Source organism: Falco cherrug, chromosome 2 (genome assembly GCF_023634085.1).
Source record: "Falco cherrug isolate bFalChe1 chromosome 2, bFalChe1.pri, whole genome shotgun sequence".
In the NCBI taxonomy this organism is placed as follows: Eukaryota; Metazoa; Chordata; class Aves; order Falconiformes; family Falconidae; genus Falco; species Falco cherrug.
This window is the reverse complement of record NC_073698.1, coordinates 92,221,452-92,233,765: the sequence shown is the minus strand read 5'-3', so window position 1 is coordinate 92,233,765 and position 12,314 is coordinate 92,221,452.

Here is a 12,314-nt window from a genome sequence, read left to right as displayed (position 1 = left end):
CCAGGGCCCTGATAGATGCAGTGCAGCCAAGGCTGGCTCTGCCCCTCAGGTGGCCTGGCCTGACTCTGAGGTGGCTCTTGACTTGCTGCTGCAGCACAGCATTTCTGCCTTCTCCACGCTGGAGAAGAGACATCTTTCTGTGAAGGATCACGTGTGGCTTTCATCACTGCATTTACTGTTTGTGCCCATTCATGCCATGTTCCCTTTTGGGAGCCTGTTTTACTTTTGCTTCGCTGTTACTTGTCTGTGTTGAATAACTGTACACCCTCCTGTTACATTATATTGGTTTGTCGCTCTAATGGATTTTATCACAATCAGTAACACCACACAATATCCTGTATTTTGTATGTGGCTTTTCTTAGATGCTTCCTTTCTAAGGTCAAGAGCTGCAGACATCACCCAGAGATCTTTGTTCACAGAATATATCAAAAGAGATGGAGAGGTTTTGGGGGTATATTTTTCCAATTTCCATCTAGTAATTTTAAAATAAGTTAAGCAAAACCCAAGCAAATTTGAAGAAGGTGTCGCACACATTTTTCATAATACTTCATCTATCTTTTAAAATCCAATAGAAAAGCCCTCCCTCACCTCTCAGGGCCTGTTGTTTGGGATGCAGGAAAGGCTGTGCACATCTTTTACCATCCTTCAGCCCGCTTCTCTAAGCACCCTGCGCTTGGGCAACCGAAGGCAGGGGTCTGGGTGGGAGGCAGCAAAGGGCAGTTTTGTAACATGCACGTAAGCACAAGCCCCCTTCCCTGTTGCCCTAATAAAACATTGTCTTTTTGCAGTGTTGCAAAGTAAGTTTGGAGCTTTTTTTGGTGGTATTGGGTCTTAGTATTAATGGCATCACAATATTCAGAAGAGTGGAAAAACATGTTGATGGAGAGACCTACTTCAATCCTCATCGCGTAATACATTATATTTCAGACTAGCCCTAAGTGTACTGGTAATGCTAGTATTAGAGTTATTGCACTCCATTCAAAATGAATCCTTATTTTTAAAGGAAAATCCATGCTGAAGCCAAGTTTTGCTATGTCAAATTTTGTAGCTGTTCCCACTTCTACCACAGTTGGAGAAACACATTACAACAAAGTTTTTGAAACGACCTGCAGTGAGGTTAGGTTCCTGGAGTCTTGCTGCGATTCAAAATCTCCAGAGTCTTTTAGAAATCACCCTTTATTTACTGCTCCACTTTCTTCACTCTAGCAAAAATGCATTTCATTCATTTCTTTGCAACTGCTCCTTATTTAATTTGGCAAAGAGGAAAGCGTGAGTTGGTTCCCCTCCTTCCAAAGTGATGCAGCAGTTCCTCAGCATTCACGTTGAGCCGTGTCCTTGAATTCACTTTGTCTGATCAGCAGCCATTTTTCAGCCCAACTGTACTTCTGGCACAGCCAAGTCAGGCTGGGAATGAGCAAAGCCAACGGAAGATCATGTCTCTATCGAGCAAAATGCCTGGTTCCCTAGTTACAAACAAGGATGTGCCAGAAACCCCAGCTTAAGTGAGAATTTTGTGCTAAGCACTGAGGTCACTGTGACCTTCAGAAAGATTACTTCATGCATTTTTATTTCAGTAGGTGTCAACAACCGTGCTGAGATAGCTTAGTTTGTGCTGCAGCCCGAAAAGGGTAGGGGAAATTAGACACTTTGCCTTGGCTGGGATTTTAAATGGAAAAGTCCTGCTCTCTTTTTGTTTGCTCAGCCTAATACAAACCTGCTTTTGTTTTTATCTTATCATGACATTCAAATTCAGAAGCAGAGCCGAGGAGCTCAGGAGGGCAGCACTGACTGAGAGACCTCCATTTGCAACCTTTCACTATTACCTATTGGTTCTGTCTAATACAAACTAACCCCACCAAGGTGTGTGCAGCAGCCTGACCAGACCACAGCTTTGCCCCCATGCTGGGCACTCCACCCCTCCCGGCCAGCCAACCACCCCCTCCCCACCACCCCTCCTGGCCACGGGAACTGTCATGCAGGCTCCCTTATGCTGATTGCATCCTCCATGGGGGCAGGGCACACATGAAAACAAAATCCTGAATAGGAAGAACAAGATTTCATCCAAAGGGGCAGTTGGCAGAGGGCTCAGCCTCCCAAATCAGTCTGGACCACAGATCAAGTCATCAAGCTGCGGTACAAATACCTGCCTCTACCTGGCCTGCAGGTGCGATAACCCAAACAGGTATGACTGCACCGTAATGGTTACAGGAAGCAAGAAAGCAGCATTTCTACTCAACAGCAATAAATGAACATTAATTAAGAGCATTAACTCTTTCCAGGCTGCTTGATTTTCCTTTACTGTCCTGCTTTCCAAAAATTACCTGTCCTCAGAGCATAAGCATTACTACACAGCAGTAAAACAGCGTAACAGTACAAAAACATAATCAAAATGTTTTAATGTGAAATGTTGTACATACTATGAAAAGAATTTCTAGGAATAACACTCTGAATGCTTCAAACAGAATCACATAAGTCATGGTTTCTCTTGTGTTTGTCCTGTTGCATATTCATACGGCAGGGTTTTTTTGTCATGGACATTTGTGGAAACAATTTTAAAAATGTGCCTAAGGAGTAGTGAAAAATGAATCTTACATTTGCAGGAATGATAATTCCTGCTGAAATAGCAATGTGGCAGGAATCAGGGGATGAGAAATGGTGTCCTACAGTCTCTGCCTAATGACAACCAGCTTGCAGCTTTCAAATATTGAACACCTGCAGAACAGTGTTTGGAATCAATCGAGCTTCTGAATTTAAGATTTGCAATGTCATTCAGATAATCAAGTATATCTGAAGGGCCCGCAGCCCACTCTTCCACTATCCGCAGGTAGTAACAGGAGTCTCAATCCATCAGAAAAATTATTCATTGCCAGCCACCCGCTCTTCTCAACTCCGAAGGGTCTGTTTCAGCTGGAAGTGGCTCTCCCTGATTGCGTCTTCTCCCAATGTGTAGCTGGATTTACCCTGTGTAGAATAATTTTCTTCAGCACTAAACACACCATCATTCCACCTTATCTCTTGACTGACTTCTGGTACTAGAATTTAAATTAGGGGTATCATGCGCAGACACTCCCAAAGCAGACTTGTATCCTCAGGTTTTAAAAAAAGAACAACAGCCTAAATTCAAATAATATCATGTGCAGCAGAGAGATGGACCTGGACACTGAAGCTGTAACGTGGCATTTTCCAGCTCTGCTATCACTACTGCAAATTCACCTGCAGTTAGCGAGAACTGGTTGCTCTATGAAATAGCTCCCTCCTACCAGCCCAGTTTTTATAGGTTATTGAGCTCAGTCCAAGCTTTGGTAAGGTGCAATCTGACCCCTTTGGAGGCAAGATTGTCTGGGCAGTCAGTTCTGGGGGAGCTCAAAGGCTCTGTGTTTCTGGCCGCGACTGGCAGAATTATGTAAAGAATTTGCTGTTTCTACTCATCTGGTAAGAAATCTGAAGGACTATGGTCTACGTAATCTATCTATTAGTAGTATTTTGAGGGGCAAAATGCATACAATCTTTTTCTCTCCTTACTGTCTCCTTGTCAGCCTTAAATGAGCAAAATCAAGCTGCTGATTTGCAAACCCACAAGCAGAGTATCTCCTGCAAGCGCAGCATTGGGCATGGTGACTCGAGAGTTGGGGTGAGGGTTAGGGCAGGTTTAGGGCATGCGCTGTGCCCTGAGGACATCCCAATACTTTTCTCTTCAGTTTTTTCTTGCTTATCTCTTATTGCAGCATCTGTCTGCTGTATTTTGGACTTGAAGACTGCCTGTAACTCAGCTGGGTTAACATTACCCTGTATGGTACAGGTAGCTTGGATGATGTTTTAGTGGTGGACTTGTCAGTGTTAGGTTTATGGTTGGGATCGATGATCTTAAAGGTCTTTTCCAACCTAGATTCCATATTCTGTGTTCTGCATGTGCACCAGGCCCATTCAGAGAGAAGGAAAAAGACTTTATATTGGTTTTCTATCCCTCTCACCTCAGCTTTATAGCAGTTGGTGCACAAGACTGATGTATACTTGAAAAAAATTGCACTCCTATCCAAATATCCCCTATTTTCTTTTCCATCTAAAATAAAATCAGGCTTCTTTCCCTTAAGTGACTCTTCCTCTTTACATGGGCTTCCTGGTTCCTTCTACCTTTCTCCCAGTCTCCTCATTCATCTGTTCCATAGCTCTTTCATTTCTTGGGCTGGGCTTCCTCATTAACTTCTCACTCAAGACACATGCCTGGGCAAAAGTTGAGGCTCTGACCCTCTGTGTATTACTATTATTGTTACTATGTAATAATACAATGTAATAATGTGATGAGCCAAGGCTCCTTCTCCCTCCTGGTGATGGGCTCAGAGCATATTGCCCTCTCCTGTCTTCCTTTGTTTGATCTTAACTCAGAAAGCTTCTGGTTTTGTTGCTCCTCACGATTTCTTAAGCTTTTGGCTAGGTTTTGTCATTGTAACATCTGCTGGTGTCAGCTGAGAGGCTGGCTGCTGTGTTGTCCCCATGCCCAAAGAGAAGTGGGCAAAGAGAGGAGCGATGCAGTGTGGGACTTGTAGCTCCCAGCTGAAAATGTCCAGGCTGCCCCGTGCACCATATGGCATTTTGGGAAAGTAAACTCTCTCCTGTCTGGCCAGAAGGCTGCTACACAGCCTGCGCTCCCCTAGTCTCTGGCCTGTCACCAGGCACTAGCCGAGGAAAGCAGAGGAAACAGGAGCTCTCCCTCGTGGCCTCTCTGTAGCCATTAATGCTTGTTGTGCTCATAGGGTCACTCACACCTGGAGGTGTTGGAGGAAAAACACCCCACCTGAGGGGTCACTGCACCCTCTTAATACTCCCAATATCCTCCTCATCCGGAGGGGGGATGACATGCCCCATGCTCTCCAGATGTCTATTTTATCATCCCCAGTTCCTCACTCCTTTCACTGTCCACCCATGGCCTGCCCATCTGAAGCACCGCTGATGTGCTCTAGGCTGATAGCAAGGCTTCTTTAGGCACACCGATCAAGAAATAATCTTCCAACCAGCTGACTTGGGCAGAGAGGAGGAAAGGGTGGGAGTCTTGATGCTGTGTTGGGGAGTGAGAACACCCCACAGAGGTCGGGTGAACAGGGTATGGTCAGGCTGTTGCACATGTTGTTCTGTCTTTGGACATCTGTCTGCCAGGAAGGTACCTGCAGTGGGAGGATGTTTTTTCAGAGTTCCAAACCCTCCTCCTAGGCCATTAAGATTTGCAGGGCTTTCTTTGTTTCCCTTGAGCTTTAAGAGCTAGCTAGAATGAAGCTACCTGTCCCTAGTTCCTCTGGATGCTCAGCAGACCTAGGTCTTCAACATGGGCCAGAGCTGTGATCTGCCCTGCTAGGATGTCCCCTAATGTCACAATCCAGGGCTCTGTCTAAACTCTTAGAAAAGATGGCCTAGAACAAATTGCCTCATCCTGACCATCCCCTCCTGCACAGCTGTGGATGTCACCCTGTGCCTTACCCAGGTACTAACATTTCCCTCCTAATAACACCTCTACTTGTTTCAAATCTGCTTCCAGAGCAGGATATTGTGCCAGTTCTCCTCCCAGGAGTCCCTGGTCTACCTCTTCCCACCCATCTCCATCTTCACCTGCCTGCAGTCCAGGTACCAGACAGGGGAAATGTGTGAGTTACACTGGGAGAAGCAGCACAGAAATTGCATAGTTTAAAACTCCAGGAACAGTGAAATAAATGAACACATGCACACAAGCACAAAAAAACAGCCTGCCAAAAAAGCATGGGCTGGTCCTTGTCACCTCCATCAACCCAAACATTCCCTTTGAAATTACACCCTCGCTCCCTTCACCCGTTCACCCCACAGCAGTCTGATTTCTATGACACTAACACTGTATTGCCTTACATTTAGGACACTAAGGTCACAGAAAGTGCTTTGTACCATGAAGAAGTTATCTCCACTTGACTGAAAGCTTTCTGCAACTGCATATTGCATCCAGTGTTTGTGGCCACTGATCCATTATTTGTAAAGGGGACAAATCCCATCCTTTGTTTTTCGGCTGGATGAAGATTTAACCTCTCTTCACCAAAAGAAAACATGATGGTAAGAAAGATTTCCAACCATTTTCTTATTTTCTTTTATTATTATTATTACTATCCTTATTGTTGTTATTATCTGTCTGCTCTAGCTGCGACATGCAAAGCTTTTGCAGCTAACACCACTCAGCATGACTGAGGTATTTTCACAGTGATGTTGCAAGAGGGAGAAGCATCTAATCCCTTTATCCTATTTCATTAAAAGGCCGAGCATTTTATGACTTCTCTGTGTCAACCGCAATGATACGGTGCCAGGTGCTGTGGCTTATTCCCCTCTCTTTCCTTTGCCTGCAGAAGCAAACCAGCTCAGATCTGCAGAAATCACAGGTAGGACATTGATCAAAACCACAGCGGGGGTCCAAAAGTAGTTCCTGGGGCCGGAAACTGTTTGAAGAGAGAACAAGATCATTATTTTACCTATGCGCTCAGTAAACCCACCTTACAGACGAGAACTTAGGAAAGAAGAAAAGAGCATTATGTAATCAAACCCTAATGTTAATAGTGGTTTTCCATAAAAAACATATGCTCGCTCGCATTCAGTTGCTATCCCTTTCTCTGCAAAGGCTAGGTGCTAAGTGAATGAAAAATACTCAGTTTACATTATACATTAATGCATACATACATGTATACATGTGCATTTAAATGTGCTATGAGTATGCATGCACACAAAGCAGTGATCTTTTACAAACGTGTCTTTCCTAAGACTACTAAATACCTTGGTGTGAGATGAAATATTTTCTTTAAATGATCATAAAAGGTGTTCCTAAAATGTCACCACTTATTTTATTTTCCCAGCTTGCCCCACAGTTCACTTTAGACTGAAACTAATTTAAATTACTTTGTAGCTCCCAGCAATAAAAGGAATTTAGTAATTTGCAGTTCATTTGCCCTTGCTATTCTTGGAAACGGTATTTGAGGTTGTCCAATCCTTTGCATTAGGAAATGTGTGGAGTGCGAGTAGCAGTCGTGTCATGCCTGGCAGATTTTGCCAAGGAAACTATTGGTTTTTGCAGCTTTGAAATTCTGGGGATAATTGACATGTGCTCCATTCCCACAGCATAGCTGCGATCCTCGTCACTGCCTGGCTGTGGATGAGTTTAGTGAACATTGTACTTCCCGAGTGGTGGTTAAGCTAACTTAATTAGGGAAGTGCCTTTATCCCAGCCCAGACAAAGGCTGCCCTTGACGGAGCACTGTTGGGCAAAAAGCTCTGAGGCAAAGGGCCTCTGAACTAGAAGTGCAGAGGTGTCTTCTCCCTGGCCTCAAACATCTAGCAGGGATGAAATCTTGGGGGGAAAAAAGGAATAAAAGAAAAAAGTAAAAGAATGACCTTTCTAACCTTCCCATATGCTAACGAAACATGACCCAAACCTAAGCAGCATCTCTTCACCTGGGGGCAGCCTGAGACGGAAGTGTAGGGGGACCCCCTTGGAGCCCCGGCACTCCCAGATTGCAGCCTGGCCAGAGAGGGGGAAGGGTCCAGGCAAACCGCACTAATGTCCCCAAGACATGCTGGAGACATGCCCACCATCCTGCATTGCACCAGGGAGTTTGCAGCTGCCATGTGCCCTTCCCATGCCTACGCCCCAGGGTGGCCCTAGACAAGAGTCTGCAAATAAACAGACCCACCTGAGCAGATTTAGAATTATAGAATCATAGAAGCATTTAGGTTGAAAAAGACCTTTGAGATCATTGAGTCCAACCATTAATGTAGCACTGCCAATTCCACCACTAAACCATCTCCCTAAGAGCCACATTTATACATCTTAAATACCTTCGGGGATGGTGACTCCACCACTTCCCTGGGCCACCTGTTCCAATGCCTGGCAACTCCTTCAGTGAAAATTTTTTCCTAATATCCAGTCTAAACCTCCTCTGGGGCAGCTTGAGGCCATTTCTTCTCATCCTATTGCTTGTTACTTGGAGAAGAGACCAACACCCACCTTGCTACAACCTCCTTTCAGGTAGTTGTAGAGGCTGAGAAGGTCTCCCCTCAGCCTCCTTTTCTCCAGCTAAACAGCCCCAGTTCCCTCAGCTGCTCCACACAGGACTTGTGGTCCAGACCCTTCACCAATGTTGTTGCCCTGCTCTGGACACAATCCAGCACCTCAATGTCATTCTTGCAGTGAGGGGCCCAAAATTCAACACAGCATTCAAGGTGCAGCCTCACCAGTGCTGAGGACAGAGGGACAACCACTTCCCTAGTCCTGCTGGCCCCACTATCTCTGATACAAGCCAGGATGCTGTTGGCTGCCTTGGCCACCCGGGCACGCTGCCAGCCCATATTCAGCTGGCTGTTGACCAACACCCCCAGGTCCTTTTTCACCAGGCAGCTTTCCAGCCACTCTGCCCCAAGGCTGTAGTGTTCCGTGGGGTTGTTGTTACCCAAGTGCAGGACCCGGCACTTCTCCTTGTTGAACCTCATACAACTGGGCTTGGCCCATTGGTCCAGCCTGTCCAGATCCCTCAATAGAGCCTTCTTACCCTCAAGCAGATCAAGACTCCCACCCAACTTGGTGTTGTCTGCAAACTTACTGAGGGCGCACTGGATCCCCTCATCCAGATCATTGATAAAGCTATCAAACAGAACTGGCCCCAGTACTGAGCCCTGGGGAGCACCACTTGTGACCTGCTGCCAGCTGGATTTAGATCACCTCTAGGGCAGAAGCCATGTTGTCTGGGGCACTGTCAGCTCTGCTTTGCTCCACACGGGACCTGTACCACCACTGCTGGAGCCCCAGGCTTCTGTCACCACATAAATTATTATGATTGGATCTTGCAAGAATAACAAGAGGGGAGAGTGTTTTCACTCAGAAATCCAGCTTCAGTGCTAATAAAAGGGAGGAGATAAAACACTGTTGTACAAATGGGATCCTAACACTAATGGCTGCAAACAAACAACTGATGTTGTACATAAAACAGCATCGGAGAGAAAGCATCGCTCTGGATATATTAACTGCTTCTGCTTCTGCCGTAGGGTTCTTCCCATTGTCTCTCTTGATTATTCAGTGTAAAAACATGGGAGGAAATGCGTATGTGTGAGGCACCACTGTGATACTGGGGTTTGCTTTTAAAGTGAAGGTCTCTTACTCAGCCTGGAAAGAGCTTTGTACTCTCAGGATTCCGCAGTTTTACCAGGAAATAAAAAGCCTAGTTCTCACAGCCTCCATAAAACAAACAAATATGTTTTTTCTCCTTTTGCCTTAAACCTATTTTGGTATACTCAGCAAAGGACTGAGCATGCCAGTCCTCCTTGCCTGTGCCAAATGCAGGATGAGGGGGGTCGAGGCTGCTGGCAGCAGGGGTGCAGGGCACTTTGGGCACCTTGTGCACACTTTTGCTCAACCTGACAAACACCCCAGAGCTCTGCCCCCTTTCTCCTTATGAAAAGAAACCAGTTCCTGCAGGGGAATTTTGGTCTGTGCTTTCAATTAGATCCCTAATCTGTCCTAGAGCAGTGGTAACCTGCGCATTAGGGTTTCTGAGGGTGAGGCTTAATCTTGTAGATTGAATGTTCCCCTACTGTGATAACAGAAATGCAGTTGGGAGTGGGAGGGAGGGAGGAAAGAAAATCTGTGGAATGAAGTTAACCACCGGCTTGAAGATGTTTTCCTGGAGAAGATCTGTGGTAACATACTGCATTGCAATTTTTGCTTTTAGCTGAATTTTGAAGCAAGTAAAGCCACTATTCTTCCTGAATTTTTCTGCATTGTTCCAGTTTCCCTCAAGATCTCTCCTGGAGCTGGGGGTCTCTGTGCTGTCCAGAATCCTGAGAGTCCAGCATGTCCCTCATGTTACTGGAGGCGTGTACCTTCCTATTGTGTAATGGTAATGGGGGACCAAGACTTCAAGCAAACAAGAAACGGCATTAAAACAACTGTTGTGGATTGTTTTAATTTAATTTTTCCCCTAAACAACCCAGCAGCAACATATGGCTCTCGGTGAGATCCTGCTGTTATACAGTTTGGCAGCTGGGCAGACCAAGGCATGAGGTCGGCTACCTTGCAAAGGACACAGTGTGTCAGCATCTCAGACTGGGGGAGAAAAGCCATACTTTGGGCCTGGTTTCCTCCCTGTATTACTTTTGGCTCCCAGGGCTTAGCCCTTGGGATGGATCCCAGCTACGGGAACTACAAATGAGATTTCGCCACGAATGGAAGACAGTTTCAGGCACCAAAGCTAATGCATTTTATCAACACTACCATTTCCACCATAAGCAATAAAAGTACCAGCTCACAACAAGCCAAGCCTGTCATAGGGATTTTGCAGTTGTGTGGGGTATAAGGCTTGAAGAAACTGTTAAATCATCCAGTCCAGCTTCCTGGAGGTTGTCAGCTACTGCACCCCCAAAATTTATATCAGACCTGAAGATCCTGGTGAGGCCACAGAGCTCAGACCTGAGGAACAAAACCTGCGTCACTGGCAGAGCACACCCAGTGCCCACTTGCCTCAAGTGTCCCTGGTGTGTGGGGCTGCCTGGGCACTACACACCCCTGGTGATGCTCCCAGCTGAACTAACCTCAGGGTGTAGGGTACAGTTGAGAGCTTGAGTTTAATGCAGTCTGCTCCTCTAGCATTTCTTTTGTTCTTTCCATGTCCTCAAAAAAATTCTTCCCCAGCTCATCCTGTTCTCCCCAGGTTGTGTTTACAGGTCTGGACACAGCGGCGGTTACCTAAGCAAAGTCGATGCTCAGCCAGAAACCTGAGAAGAAAAACTGTTTTGGTGATGTACTCTGAATGTCAAGGGAATTGTACCCCAGCTGAGAGGAAACATTTCTTTTATTATCTGACTCCAGTGCTTTCACACAAATGGAGCTGGTTAAACAAGTACCATGTGGGGTCATCTGCTTACATTACATGCTCATCTTATCCTAGTAATGTGCCTTGGCAGATAAATATCTGATTATCTTTAGCTGGGTGGTTTCTAGTTGCATGGCAAAGTACCTTACCAAATGTGGTTTACGCTATCCTGACACATCCTTTGCCAGTAAATTTACTTTGTAGTAACACTCCTCTTTGCTGGCCTGAGTGCGTCCAGTTCACCAGTTCCCCTCACTGTGCACCTGTTGAACAAGGGATGCCTAAAAATCAGTGGGTAACAGAGATCTGGGGGCAATGCTGCACAGAGGACGTAGGATAAGCAAGGAGCCAAGGGGTCACGGGGCCAAGCCACCTGAGTTGCCTTCCTCCCTCTGACCCACTATGTGTGACTGCCTGGAAAATTCACTTGAAAGATGATTTTCCCTCTTAGGCAGATGGTGAGAGATGCAAGTGCTTTGGCTTCTTAAGACAGATGCTGGCTGGTGCCTTTATTTATGGTGACTTGCATGACACCTCACCCTGCACACCTCTGAGCTTCATTGAGGTCAGGCCAACAGGTATACGTGCTCTCATGCCTTCCTGCATTGGGTCTTAAAAAAGTAAACACCACATGGGAAACAATATACCTTGTTCTTTAACACTGAAGTGGGAGCTGTGGCAGCAGGAATATCTATTGCATTAATTCAGTGTCAGAGTAACGAAGGTGCCAAGGAGAGGAGGGCAAGATGGGATTCGGTTCCCAACTTAGACATCCAGAAGTTGCTCATGGTGTAGGTAGCTGTAGGTCTAAGCTCCCTTGGCAGTCAGTGTATATCTCGTGAATACCACTGTGGAGACCACTAGGGTATTCAGCTGATAAAATATTGCTGTTTCTGCACAAGCCTCTGGGGTCAGTGATGGTCTGTTGCCTGTCTGCCGGCATCTGGAGCAGTCAGAGATACAGCAGGGCATCCCACCAAATCCCCATGGACACCACTCTCCCCCAGCTCTGTGGCATAACTTCCAGCCCAGCAGAGCCCACCAAGCATCCCCAGTGGCACCAGTGGGGCAGCTGCTCCTCCGCACACCCTGCCTCCTGACCTCAGCTGTGCTAACGTTGCCTCAGCCACCACATTTTGATTTTAAGGAATAACATTTCATAAGTCTATCAAGCTTCTGCTCAGAGGCTGCCACTTGACCTTTATAAACAGTATTCCTGTGTTGTCGTGTTAAAAGCTACATGAAAAAATATTCATGAAGTCCCTTTCCAAGCAAATGGTTTCCTTACTCAGCAGTCTGCCTTGTAACTCAGAGTTTGAGTATTGCAAAGCAGAGACTTACACTTGCACACCATGATTTCTCCTACATTGCAGATTGCTATGTGATTTTTTCTGTGAATTGTTAATAAAGTGCTAACAGAAAAAGCAAACCTACTTGCTGTCTGGGTAATTTCTG